Source organism: Lissotriton vulgaris, chromosome 5, assembly GCF_964263255.1.
Source record: "Lissotriton vulgaris chromosome 5, aLisVul1.2, whole genome shotgun sequence".
NCBI classification, from domain to species: Eukaryota; Metazoa; Chordata; class Amphibia; order Caudata; family Salamandridae; genus Lissotriton; species Lissotriton vulgaris.
In genome coordinates this window covers 1,153,148,384-1,153,163,290 of record NC_141693.1, presented here as the reverse complement: position 1 = coordinate 1,153,163,290, position 14,907 = coordinate 1,153,148,384, and positions in this window count along the sequence as shown.

Here is a 14,907-nt window from a genome sequence, read left to right as displayed (position 1 = left end):
GTGCAGACCCACAATGCGTAGGATACGTGGCACACATAGGGGATGGCATTACACCACACACCCCATGCCATACAGGAGGATAAAAGGCAGCATGTGCCTGCAATGCATGAGAAACACAAATACAATGGCAGTCTGGAGCAGCGGGGCTGCACAGTCTACACAAACACTCTCAAGACACATTGATGATCAAACAAACACAACACTGATGTGCAAGTCACACACTTTACATACTCATAAGTGAGCAAAACAACAAGGAGGAGTCAGACAGAACAGCATGGACACACCAAAACACTGCACAGTGCACAAGAGACAACTTAAGCATGTGCATACAACCATATCCACAGGGAAGGACAATTAAAACAACAAGCACACAACTCCTGGGTGACACATGTGTGTCTATCACAATCCAGGGACACACACACATCCACACCCACTACAAAGTCACACCCTTCACACTGCACACCTCTTGACTACCCAAGAGCACACATCTCCGCCCTGGACCACCTTCCCCTGTTTGCCAGGTGTCCCCCATACAGTGCCATCCTTTGCCTCTTTGACAGGGGTGGCCCCTACAGTGCCCTCCTTTGCCTGTTTGCCAGGGGTGGCCCCTACAGTCCCCTCCTTTGCCTGTTTGCCAGAGGTAGCCCCTACAATGCCCTCCTTTGCCTGTTTGCCAGGGGTAGACCCTACAGTGCCCTCCTCTACCTGCTTCTCTGGGCTCGGAATTGGAGTTGATGTGGCGGGGGAATGTGGCCCTGTGCCCTTCCTAGGTATACCCTTGCGATACAACACCTCCTCAGTGGGCATAGACACTGCACGCTTAGCTCTACGTGAAGTTTTAAGGACAGTAGAGTCCTTCGCTGGTGATGCCTCTGAGGCATGGGAGCCTGATTTCTGCCTCATTGCTATTTCGGCCTTGCTCTTCCCTGACGGGCTCTTGTCTTTGCATTCTGGGGTGACTCTGCCCTTCTGTGGGGATGGTGTCTGTGGGCGGGCACGCTCGGGTTGTGTCTGCTGGGTGCTTCTTGTGCTGTATCGTGACTGTGAGGCATGGGAACCGTGGTCACTATCATCCGATGTGGCCACTGACTGGGGGTAGACAAAGGCACCTGAGCAGGAATGGAAGTATGTGCTTGTTGAAGGGCAGACATCACTGTGGATGACAAAGCCTGGACTGTACTGTGTAGCCCACCCACGTCAGAGTGAATGCCCTCCATGTAGGCAACCGCCTGGCCTAATTTTTTATCATTGTCAATGAAGGCATTGAGCAGGGCTGGCTGGCCCACACAAAGCTGGCGCAGGAGCTCTACAGACTCAGCACTGTGGGCAGCAGGGGGGACAGGTGCAGGCTCAGCGGTGCCAGTTGTGATTGTAACACGTCCCCTCTTACTGACACGGGCAGCACCAGAGAAGTTAATGGGAGGGTGGCCACTGGCCGCTGTGTGGTAAACGATGATGCAGAGTCCCCATTCACTGTGCCTGCCAACATGGATGCATCACCGCTGGCATCAGTTGATGTTGTACTCTGTGTCTCAGGCACGGATTCCTCCTGTATACTCCGGTCCCCTTCAGATGCGCTGGTGAGCTCTGTGTCACTGGCCTCCGGTGCAGCTGTAGTGCTACTCTCGCCACAACTGGTTTCTGGCTCCTGTTCCTCCGTGTCCACTGGCGATTCTGTATGAGAGAGATGCAGGGTTGTGTTAGTGTCATCAGCAGGACAAAGCATTCCAATCAATGCAGTACAGGAGATGCCCAAATCAACATGGTGACCACCACACCCTGCAATCACATTGCAGAAACACACTACATAAACCACAACAGTGCCTGAAAACCTGAATACCTGCCATTACAGAGCCATGTTGAGGCCACACAGCACAACACCGTGCCCGTTCATGAAGTGTAACAAACACACAACTTGCCGTGCCCACACCTAGGGACATGATGTGGGGACAACACTTATGACCACTGACAGACCCTGAGGGAACAGGAGGGGGACAGCACACACCCCCATTAGGACATGACAGTACACAATGGCAAGTAGGCCATACCAAGCACCATGTGGTACTCTGGGGCACCTTGTTGTCAGGTGTGAGGGCCTCACCGATCATGGTGCATGCAAAGTAGGCAAACATGAAGTCACACTCAGATAGTGGACACTGCTGTTCACCCCCTAAAAGATTCCCTACACTATCCCAATGCTGAACGACCATGTAGATCCTAACACATCTGGCTATGGGAAAGCACAGCAGGGAGGATCACCTTTGTAAGGCCACTTTGGAACAATGCATGACACTGGCACCCATTCCAACAGCCACTCACATGACACAGCACAGCACCACCCCATGAACATCACATGGCCCACTGCTGCCAGAGGCCCTGTACACATGCATCTGCTCCCAGCCAAAGTCACCCTCCCAAATAGTCACCCCTGCCTTGCTGACAATGTTTCTTCAAACGTGCATCCAGCTCAGGATGAGTCACTGCCACTATGCGGCCCATCAGTGGTGTCTTGTTGCGCCGTGCTAAACGCCCAGTGCGTGGTAGCAGCCCCACTGTCATCTCTGCCACGTTCTTTGCCAGCCTACTTATGTCGTCCCACCTCTTGTGGCAGTGGGTGCGTCATTGGTTGGATACCCCCAGGGCTTGCACCTTTGCTGCAATGGCCCTCCACAAGGCTTTACTCTAGTGTACCTTGATCTGCAGGTATGGGAGTAAAGAAGGGGAAATGATCAGTGACACAGTGTCATGTACCAACATCTATCAGTACAGTAGCAAGACACAGACTGATGAACAGTTGTAATCTCCATCCATCCCAAACTGGGGGACACCTCACAAGGGCACCCTGCATGGGCCAAACAGATGTGATTGCATGCATTCATGAGTGCGTACAGGGTCCCTCATAATCTCATACACATGCAGGATGACTGCACTGAACCCCCTCAGTGGCTTGAACACATCTCCTGTCGCATGCATGTCAGCCACAACATACATCACATATCAACCTGTGTCTTTGTGTAGAATCACTGAGCATGTACTGTGAACATATGTGTTTGTAATGTGTGTGTCCTCGGGGAACATGGACTCACCAACAAAATAGCCATCTACACAAGTGTGGTCGTGTGCAATTACACAGGCCTGAGCTGGTGCATATCTTCATTTCGGTGTGAATGAACACGAGGAAGGCCCCAGTAAGTGCAGTGAAGTGATCTCGTCTTGGTGGGGGTGCACTGGGCATAGTCTCTATGTTCACACTGAGTCGGACAACAGGGGCACACAGAGACAATCAACCAAGCATGTACTCTCCTGACACCTGCATGTCTAACATCCTGTGGCTCTGTATGGCTGACGATGTAACACACTCCACTCAGACATACAACTGCAGGCAGATAAAACCGTGACATTGAGACACACACACTCCCTCGACCTGGAGACAGCCTGTTTGTCAGTGTATGACACAACCCCACACCCTCAGGCATTTACTGCAGCAGCACAACTACATGTCTGCCCCCCCTGCCCTACATCTCCCTCTATGATGACTTACCACTACATTGGGGCCACCATACAGCCTTGGGTACTGTGCCAGCACCTCGTCCACAAGGACCTCCAGCTCCTCGCTTGTGAATGGACTGGCACTGATCTTTTCTGTCCTTGCCATCCCTGTTGACATGGAACACCTGTGGTGGAAGTGAGTGGTGAGGAGTCTCAGGCAGCAGTCACTTGAGGCAGCAGCAGGAGAGGGTACCAGGCAGCAGTCTCTTGAGGCAGCAGCAGGAGAGGGTCCCAGGCAGCAGTCTCTTGAGGCAGCAGCAGGAGAGGGTCCCAGGCAGCAGTCACTTGAGGCAGCAGCAGGAGAGGGTCCCAGGCAGCAGTCACTTGAGGCAGAAGAAGGAGAGGGTCCCAGGCAGCAGTCACTTGAGGCAGCAGGATGAGAGTTCCCAGGCAGCAGTCTCTTGATGCAGCAGCAGGAGAGGGTCCCACACACCAGTCACTGTGAGCAGTGGAAATGCGAGGCTAACTCCCACTGATTTATAGCCCCCTGGGGTCATTTCTTAGGTGTCAAGTTGCAACAATTGGTTGCCCATATCAGCCTCTTTCAAAAGCAACCAATGACCGCCTCCGCGGTGGCGGTGCATGCCTTCCGCGATTTTCAAAACTGCATCATGCCACCGCAATCATCGCTCCTATTGGCTATAGGCAATGCTCCATGGCGGTGATGCACCGCAGGGGCCTGGGGTGCGCTACTGCGATGGTGCATCTTTCAAAAGCATCCAATGACCGCATCGAATGACCGCCTCCGCGGTGGCGAAGCACGCCTTCCGCGATTTTCAAAAATGCATCATGCCACTACAATCATCGCTCCTATTGGCTGTAGGCCATGGCCAGGCGGTAGCTACCGCGATTTGGGTGGAGGAGCATGCCCACCGCCATCTACCCATGTCTCCATGCCAATGGCTACAGCTCTTGTGAAGGGGTGGTGCTGGTGTCACACCGCAGGGGCCAGGCGGTAGCTACTGCGATTTGGGTGGCGGAGCATGCTCACCACCATCTACCCATGTCTCCATGCCAATGGCTACCGTACTTGTGAAGGGGGTGGGGCTGGTGTCACACCGCCGGGGCCAGGCGGTAGCTACCACGATTTGGGGCACATGCAATGGCAATGTCCATTGTGACCACTGCATCAATACACAGCAGCAACATGGTTAAGGGCACATCATTGTGGACGCAATGGCATTATTCAATATGATCCACAGGTGTACGCACATGCCATCGTTGGGTATGTCTGACATACATTGGTCTGTGTTCCCTGCCATGTCACTTATGCATTTGATGGTTGATGATGCTTGACAGTGTTAAGGTGGACTCAACAATGTGTAATCAATCAATGTGTTGTGGGTCAGTGCTGACCTTGGCAAGGCTTGTCTCACTGAATGGTGTTGTTACTTACTTGTGCTTTTATATCTGCTCATGCACACAACTGACAGTTTGCTGCCTCCTGTGGTCATTGTGTTGTTGATGTGTGCCAAGCTTACATGATGCATTGAGGTGTGACAGGTACAGCAGATGGGTATGAGACAGTCATGTTCTTTTTACACACATCGGTGGATGTTACGCTACAAGGTGTGCGCATGTGAAATGTGGGGTTCAGTATGTGTGCATTCACATTGACCTATGTGTTGTTTGCGGCACTTGTGTATGGTAAATGGAGAGGTGTGCCCTCTGTGTGTCTCAAATGTCCACCCATGGAACCGGGTGTGCCACGCATTTCTCATGGCAGTCTTTGTTTTTCTGTGACATCCTAACGGGATGTGCTGTGGCCATCTCATGATGGTTGTCCTTGACATGTGTCCATTCACATCTCAGCTAGGAGGATGCCTAATCTCATACATCACCTGACACTGCTGGAGGACATGGAGGATGTTGCGATCATTCGCAAATTCCGCCTCAACAGACCGACAATGAAGACCCTTTGTGATCTGTTGGAGTCCCACCTGCAGCCTCGTCGCCACTACCCAACAGCATTCACACCAACATACAAAATGATGGCAACCCTCCATTTCTTTGCAACTGGTTCCTTCCAGGAGACTGTGGCCAGCGCTGCCGGGATGTCGCAACCCATGTTTAGCCTGGTGCTGAGGGATGTTCTGGCAGCCATGATGATATATAAGGATAGATACATACATTTCCCCAGGGGCGCAGAATTGGACAGTGTGAAGGGTGACTTCTATCCCCTTGGTCACATCCCCCACGTTGTGGGTGCCATCGAATGCACCCATGTTGGTCTGGTGCCACCAAAGGTGAGTGAGCACATTTTAGGAACCATAAACATTATCACTCGATCAATGTACAGGTGGTATGCCTTACAGACATGACCATATCGCATGTGTGTGCAAGATTCCCCGGCTCAGCCCATGACTCGTACATCCTGAGGAACAGCATTGTGCCCCGGGTGATGGCAAATCTGCTTCTAGAGCGTGCTTGGATTGTGGGTGAGTATGCCTAGTGATATGGCGTGCTGTGTGTGTGTCCTGCTGCCCTCTGCCTGTGGCACATTGCAATGTGTGTTTGTCATTCCTAGGTGACTCCGCATATCCCAGCCGGCTGCTAAGCCCACTACGGAATCCCAGGACCCCGGCTGACATCAAGTACAATGAGGCCCATGGCCGGACCTGTTGTGTCATTGAACTGACTTTTGGCCTGCTCAAGTCAAGATTCCACTGCCTTGACGGGACTGAAGGTGCACTGTCATACTCGCCTGGGAAGGTCTGCAAGATCGCTGTGGCATGCTGTATGCTCCACAACATGGCCATTCACAATGGAATTCCCCTGCTTCTGGACAATGGTGAGGACCCAAGGCCACCGCCTGCTCAAGGACCTGAGTCCAGTGATGAGGACAGTGGAGAGGAGGAAGGAGTTGACATGTGTCAACAGCTCATCACCCACTACTTCACTTGAAGGTGTGTTACGAACTACAACTAGTACATTGTCTGGTGTGATTGCTGTTGTTGTGAAGGGCTATGTGTGGATGGTACAGATAGGCACATGTGGAGTCACCTGTGTGTGGAAATGTGGCAGTGACATTACACCTGTGAACGTATACGCAACTCTGTTTGTTGACACGTGTTGCACATTGTGTTGTCTGCCTGTTGACTTGTGTAGATGGTTGGTGTAGTGAAATGTCTGTGATGCCACACTCACGCCATTGACTATTGTTCTGTTGTGTCTCCCTAGGTCCCTCGAAATTTTCCAGACCTACGTACTGTACATCTTTTGGCATACATTATGGACATTTTGAACAGTGGAAATATTGCACTAAAGACAAATCAACGCCAATTGAAGTGTGTAAGGTATTTTATTTACAAAGTTGACATGTAAGGGGTGCGGGCAGATTTACATGAAGGTGGTGATGGAGCAGTGAGTTGGTAGTCATGGTAAATGAGATGTAAGAGTACACACCACAAAGATGTGGTGACCCAGTCCAACAGACAGGTGCCATTCACAAGGCAGTATGGGGAAGGACAGTCCAAACAGTCAATGCAGTGCGGAAGAGGGTTGCCATCAGGGCTGGCTCCGTGACTGGCGTTTGACTGGTGCTTTGCCACCAGAGACTCCCAGGCTCTTCTTTGGAAGTCCCCTTGCTCGCTTGGTCGGGGGGCCCCTGCTGCTGGGCCAGCGGCGTCTAAGGACTCACCCCTCTCTGTGGCCGCAGGGGAGAATGGTGCACTGTCATCCTGCAGCACAACAGAGGGGGGAGGTGCTGTTTGGGACGCAGGCCTGTCTCTCAGTAACGCCACTTGCTGGCCCATGAGGACCACCATTTGTCCAAGGCGGATGTCAATGAACCTCATCAGCAGGATGAGCTCACGTAATAGTTCGTCAGACCGGCCACTTTGTCCCTGGACCTGTTCGTAGGCACTGATGGCTCTGGTGAAGTGGTCTGTGGGTGACCCTGGCCCTACCCCCGTCCTGCTGCCACGAACCTGTTGCCTCGCCACTGTTGGACCACGCACACTGACCATGCCGTCCACAGTTGTTAGTATGGGCTGGTTATCCCCTGGGACAGGGAGGGTGCTGCAGGTGGCACTGGTGGTGGTGGTGAAGGTGATGGCGGCGGTGGAGGCACAGGCCGTAACTGCAGGGGTCTGCTGTGCAGTTGTTGTTGCAGCAGACGTGGTGGTGGGTAGGATGTGGGCCTGGGACCTGTCGCTCCCTGGCACATCAGATGGGCCGGCCTGGAGCTCATCGTCCAGAGAATCCTGGGCGTCTACATCCGAAAGTCCATGTACGGGGGTGGAGACCGGCTTTGCTGGTCAGTGTTGTTGTTCTCCGCAGTGAGTTGTTCGTCACTTGTGGATTAGATGGGGAATGGTCAGTGTTGTGCACTGTGCAAGTTTTCTGTTAGCTGCGTGTCATCCAATGTCTGTACACTACACAATTGATTGATCTTCACTATTTTTAATAGGTGCAATAATGAGCCTCATTACATGATGCAGTGGTACATCAATTACTGGTAAATGTCAGGTATCGATGCATTGCATGCAATTTGTGCTGTGTGTAGTGATGCAGGCCTCACTCCCCTCAACAGCAAGCCCAGTGTAGATGGCTACCTACCTGTTAGTTTGTTTGCTGGACAGTGCAATGGCTTCCAGGGGCTCCTGGGTGGGAGGGAGTGCTCCATGTTGCTCAGGTGTGGGACAGAGGGCATGGTGGGAGTAGTAGTGCAGGCATCCCTCCCCAAACAGGCCAGAAGCAAGATGGCTATATACCTGTAAGTTTGTTTGGTGTACTGCAATGGCTTCCAGGGGCTCCTGGGTGGGGGAGTGCTCTATCCTGCTGGGGTGTGGGACGGGGGGCATGGTGGGAGTAGTAGTGCAGGCCTCCCTCCCCCAAACAGGCCTCACAAGCAAGATGGCTACCTACCTGTTAGGTGAGTGTAAAAAATGCAATGGCTGACACATGCTTCTGGGTGGGGTGGAGGATGGATCCATCGTGCTGGGCTGTGGGACAGGGGGCATGGTGGGAGTGGCGATACAGGCCTCCCTCCCCCACGCAGTCCTCCCTGGCAAGATGGCTACCTACCTGTTAGGTGAGGGTAAACAATGCAATGGGGATTTGATTGTGCAGGAAAGTAGATATCAATGTGTTGTTTGTACTTACCAGCCTCCACTCCCCCGGATACTCCTGTGAGACTCTCAGGATGCAGTATAGCAAGCACCTTCTCCTCCCATGGTGTGAATGTTTTCTGTGGGATGGGAGGGCCACTGCCAGTCTGGTTAGCCAGCTCCCAGGTCTTGCTCCTCCTCTCTTTGATAACCCTCTTGAGATAATGCCACCGCTTCATGATTTCCTTCTTGGATCGTGGGGTGGTCCCTACTGAATTGACCCTTTGTACTATCCTTTCCCACATTTGAGTCCTTGTGGCTAATAGTGTCTGTTGGACCAGGCTACCAAACAGTTGGGCTTCCACTCTGACTATCTCATTGACCATGACTGTCAACGCACTCTCTGTGCATTTGGGCATTTTCTGTGATGCCATGGTGTGTGGTGTTTGAAGGATTTGTAGGTGTAGGGGTGTAGGTGGTGGGTGTGGAGTTTTTGTGTGAGGTGTGTTATGTGCTGGGGGATTGTTTGTGCTGGTGGTGGTGGTGGTGGTGGGTTTGCTGTGTTGTCTTGCCTCTCCTGTCAGGTCTGGTGTATGCCCTTCTCTGCTGGAGTGTTGCAAAAGATTGTGGTCAGTGAAGGGGCTGGTTTTATACTCAGCTGTGTGGGTGTGTACAAATGGGGTTTTGCTGTCAGGTGTGTTGTGGGAGTTGTCCTGGAAATTGTATGTTTTTGTTTGGCATTTATTTATTTAATTGGTATGTGTTTTGTGTATTTGGGGGCATGGCTACTTTGATTTGTGCAATGTTTGGCATTGCTGCTGTGTTTTTGCATCGTCCGCCATGTTTTTGGAGGATCGTCCGCTGCGGTGGCCATGCTGCAGCTCTTCCGCTCACTCTACCACTGGATTTGAGATAGCCTGACTGATGAGGATTATGAATCCAAAAAGGTCCCAGGATGCTTGTTTCCGGTCCAGGGAAGACATGGCTTGGCAGTTCGGGCTGGACTGTTCCCATGAGGCACAGGGTCAGACTGATTTGCAAATGGCCATGCATGAACTGGGGTGGTGGAGTGAGCTAAAGAATGGTGGTGGATTAAACCCAGATCAGTTGACTGGGAGTGAGTGTTTTATTTGCTCAAACGCACCGTCCATCATCCCCTTTGGTGTCACTTTGTTCGCCCTAAGTTGGGAGGGTATGCCCAGACGTGGGTCCCTTGCTCACTCTACCACTGGATTCAAGATTGCCTGGCTGATGAGGATTATGAATCCGAAACCGGTCCCAGGATGCTTGTTTCAGGTCCAGGGAAGACATGGCTTGGCAGTTCGGGCTGGACTGTTCCCATGAGACACAGGGTCAGACTGATTTGCATATGGCCATGTCTGAACTGGGGTGGTGGAGTTGATGGAGCAAGGATTCGCACGTAAAGCGACTTGCTCTCTTTCATGAACCTCGTTAACTTATAATTGTATTAATCAATCCTGTTTGTCAATAATGTTTCACTTTTTCCAGTACACGCGGGTGTCCCAGAGACGCTTGCCTATGTGTCTACTAATCTTAATCACGCTTGATTATGTCGCTCATGCGCATTGTAGCTAAAAATGGCCGCTTGTCTCTAAACACACTTTCTGCTTGCCCATGCCGCTTTGCAATTCTATCTATTTCTGCTTAACTCTTAACCGCTATAGTTATTATGAAGTAAGGGGTGCAGTGTAGATTATCATGGTATACAGTGTATTCATTTTTTCTGTGTTTCTAATTTGTTTTCGCTTACTTTCCATGTACCGCGTATCTGGGGCCTGGGAGTGGGGAGCAGCGCCATCTTTGAAACACATCACGACCCCGTCATGTGATGAGGGAGTAGTCAACTGCGCAGAAGCAATACCCCGCCAGCTGGCTGCTGAGGCTGGGATGCTCATGAGAAAATGAACTGTGACCTGACCAGGGGAGCCGAGCTGTACATGAAATTGAAACATATTGATACATTACTGTGTGCCCTATTGTCCTCTTCTACACGTATGCCTGGGAACTGGAATGTAAGGGGTGGGTACTTGAAAATACATATTAATTATGGGAACCCAGAATTTTAGGTGGTGACAATGACCTAACCACCTCTCCTGACCAATCGTAAGCTGGGACCCTGTCACTTGTAACATTTGTGGGTGGTCTAGGGACCCGAAAAGAGTATAACTAGCCTAGTTTAGCTAGGGAAAATTGTCCGACTTGTCCGAATAGCTGACCTGTCACCGACCCCACGACACTATAGGTGATTGATACAGAGAGCTACGGAGGCCTCTGTCCGAATTTTCCGCAAACTCCAAGGGGTGGAAATAGTCTTAAGTGCGGTCGAAGCAATTTGCTGGGAGATTCGAGAACCCAATCGGGGTTACTGGCGGATTCTGTGCAGTGAGGGGGTAGCGCAGGCGTTGCATCCGAAGCTGCAGGTGTTGGTCGTGCCCTTTCGGAGAGCCCAGTCCTGACCCAAGCCCTGAGGGGTATCCTGTCCTGATTTTCCGTGAGCTGTACCTGCTCACCTACTGGCATCCTAAATCCTTGAGGGTCCTTGTCCTCGTCCCTTCCGAGCTGACCCGTGGCCAGGGTTAGTCCTCATTCCTGTCCTAGGTAAATATATACCTGTGGGTGTTCGTCTTTCTATCCACCTTCCTCCTACTCTTCCAATAAAGCCTCTATGCCCATGATATTCTTCTTGTTCTCTCTAATGTCGCATTTGCAAACTGTTCATTAGTATGTTCCATTTTTTCCCCTTTTCCTGTAGGGAATAATTGAAACTGTTTTTGCTTGAATAGTGTGATGAACATTATTGATGTTTAGGATCTAAGTTTAGGTTATTAAATAGACTAAGATTAGGGTTTGAATCACTTATTGGTTTTTTTAGAATTCACTGACTAATGTGTTTTAAACTTACCTTCCCAAGTATAAAACTGAAACTGAATAGCATGTTCCCTGTTACCCTTACCCAGTAGATTTTCCACTCGCACTCAAATGGTGCTTGCCCTTATCCATAGTTATATTATTGTGGTAATCTTGATCATTGATGTTCTGATTTGCATCAGTCTTATTCTCCTGTCACTTTGAATTTTACTTCTATATAAAAATCCTTAAAACCCTTCAGGTGTCTGTGGTCATTGAAGACTTACAAAGTGTTATTACATGAATAGAATAAATGTTTAAATTTATCTTGTCACTTGTCCTCTACTAGTCCTGATCCGTCAGGAAGAGTAAGTACCTGTGGTAAGTCAGGAGCCATGGTAATAGTGTTAAAGAAGACACTTATAAAGTACTGATAGTGGTGTGTATACTCGCCCGACTCATAAATTAGTGTCATAATCACGTCATGGGCCCAAGTGCGTGAAAATCTGGTAAACTCAAGAGTCGGGTGACCGGCGCGCTCTATCAGAGTGAGCTAAAGAATGGTGGTGTATTAAACCCAGATCAGTTGACTGGGGGTGAGTGTTTGATTTGCTCAAACGCTCCATCCATCATCCCCTTTGGTATCGCTTTGTTGGCCCTAAGTTGGCAGGGTATGCCGAGATGTGGGTCCCTTGCTCACTCTACCACTGGATTCAAGATAGCCTGGCTGATGAGGATTATGAATCCGAAACCGGTCCCAGGATGCTTGTTTGTGGTCCAGGGAAGACATGGCTTGGCAGTTCGGGCTGGACTGTTCTCATGAGGCACAGGGTCAGACTGATTTGCATATGGCCATGTCTGAACTGGGGTGGTGGAGTGAGCTAAAGAATGGTGGTGGAGTAAACCCAGATCAGTTGACTGGGGGTGAGTGTTTGATTTGCTCAAACGCTCCGTCCATCATCCCCTTTGGTATCGCTTTGTTCGCCCCCAGTTGGCAGGGTATGCCGAGACGTGGCTTCCTTGCTCACTCTGCCACTGGATTCAAGATAGACTGGCTGATGAGGATTATGAATCCGAAACCGGTCCCAGGATGCTTGTTTCCGGTCCAGGGAAGACATGGCTTGGCAGTTTGGGCTGGACTGTTCCCATGAGTCAGAGGGTCAGCCTGATTTGCATATGGCCATGTCTGAACTGGGGTGGTGGAGTGAGCTAAAGAATGGTGGTGGATTAAACCCAGATCACAGGGGGTGAGTGTTTGATATGCTCAAACGCTCCGTCCATCATCCCCATTGGTATCGCTTTGTTCACCCTAAGTTGGCAGGGTATGCCCAGACGTGGGTCCCTTGCTCACTCTACAACTGGATTCAAGAAAGACTGGCTGATGAGGATTATGAATCTGAAACCGGTCCCAGGATGCTTGTTTCCGGTCCAGGGAAGACATGGCTGGGCAGCACAGGCTGGACTGTTCCCATGAGGCACAGGGTCAGACTGATTTGCATGTGGCCATGTCTGAACTGGGGTGGTGGAGTGAGCTAAAGAATGGTGGTGGAGTAAACCCAGATCAGTTGACTGGGGGTGAGTGTTTGATTTGCTCAAACGCTCCGTCCATCATCCCCTTTGGTATCGCTTTGTTCGCCCCCAGTTGGCAGGGTATGCCGAGACGTGGCTTCCTTGCTCACTCTGCCACTGGATTCAAGATAGACTGGCTGATGAGGATTATGAATCCGAAACCGGTCTCAGGATGCTTGTTTCCGGTCCAGGGAAGACATGGCTTGGCATTTCGGGCCGGACTGTTCCCATGAGTCAGAGGGTCAGCCTGATTTGCATATGGCCATGTCTGAACTGGGGTGGTGGAGTGAGCTAAAGAATGGTGGTGGATTAAACCCAGATCAGTTGACTGGGGGGGAGTGTTTTATCGCTCTCCCATTCACTGCAGTGTGCAACCCCGGCGGTCGGTAACAGCGGATCATACCCCGGGACCATCGGGGATATACTAATTTCCCATGCGGTGTCTCCGCTTTGCTTGCGGCAGGTTGTAGCATTTCAGCTGTTTTTCCGACCGCCGCGGTCGGTTTTTGGTCGTCACCGCCCGCGTTGAGCATTTTTTGTTAGTCCACTACCACTGTGGTAGGTCTTTTTTGGCAGTTGTTCCTCATTTTGGCCACAGGTTTGACCGCGGTCCCGGCAGGTGGTTGTTTCCCACCCCCATGGCGGTCGGGAAGGTTTTCCGCCCGACATCCTAATGGGGCCCTAGGTTTCCCCTTCTGAAAGTGCTCCCTAGGTCTCCTTCTCTTACTTAATTTATTATGCCCAAATTCCACTTATGTAATAATCTGTTTAAAGATTCACAGTACTCATTATGTATGAAATGACGTAGAAGGTTTCCATGAGGGTCCTCTAGTCCACATACCATGGTCCCATTATATTTACATAGACAGATGTTAAAATCCCCCACCCATATAAGATTTACATGACCCCTGATTTTAGCTGTAAACTGTTTCTCTAACTTGATTGCTAAAGTGTCTACCACTACCTTCATATTACTCCCAAAGTAATTATTATAATAATTAATGATTAACCAGGTGTCATCTTTTCTATTAACAATTTGGAAGAGTTGAAAGTGGCTATTCATAGAGCCAACTTGCCTTAGTTGGTAGGGTGTAGAGTTCGCAATTTGGGTTAGTAGCCCCCCGTTCGCCCTCCCAGATGCCGATGGAATTGCTGGGGTATGAAAGCTACAAAACCCATGAGAAAAGACTGGGTCTATGGCCCAAGTCTCCTGGAAAGATATAATCTCCAATGACTGCCACAGGGCTTGCTAATCGTGATGTCCTATTCCATAATGCCATGGTGGGCCTACTTTCCTCTACAGTGGTCAGCGGTAGTGCAATATTCGTATCACTCTCCTGACTGCTTGAAGTACGAATTGCTACTAAGCTAGGCCTCTCTAAAACTAGTGCGGTGATGGTTTCACCTGAAGCTTTAACACCGGGAAAACCAAAGTAGATTCTCTCCCAGATGGTGCAGGTGGAGGATTTAGGCAGTTGCACAGCTCCAGATCTGAGAGGTGTAAATCTGTTCGGCAGCCTTAACCCTAAGCTAGTATTGGAGACTTTGCTATCTTTCGGGCCTGCAAATACTGGAATTCTGCTGTTCCTATAATCCCTATGTGGCTTTACACTCTGGTTATTAAAATGATCCAGTGGTAGGGGAATAATCTGTGAAATCCTTGGGGAGAATCTATGAAGGTTATCTAAGAGGGAAGGTCCTGTATAAGCATTATTAAAGTTAATAACCGCACAGTCACCAGTAAAAGATTTTCTTGTGCAGCCCACCCAGTCCATTATCCTGGCCATGATGATTTTTGTGGTCAGTTGATAACTCCTCATTTGCAAACCCTTGAGTTTGGCTATTAGCCAATGAAGATATTTGTCCATTA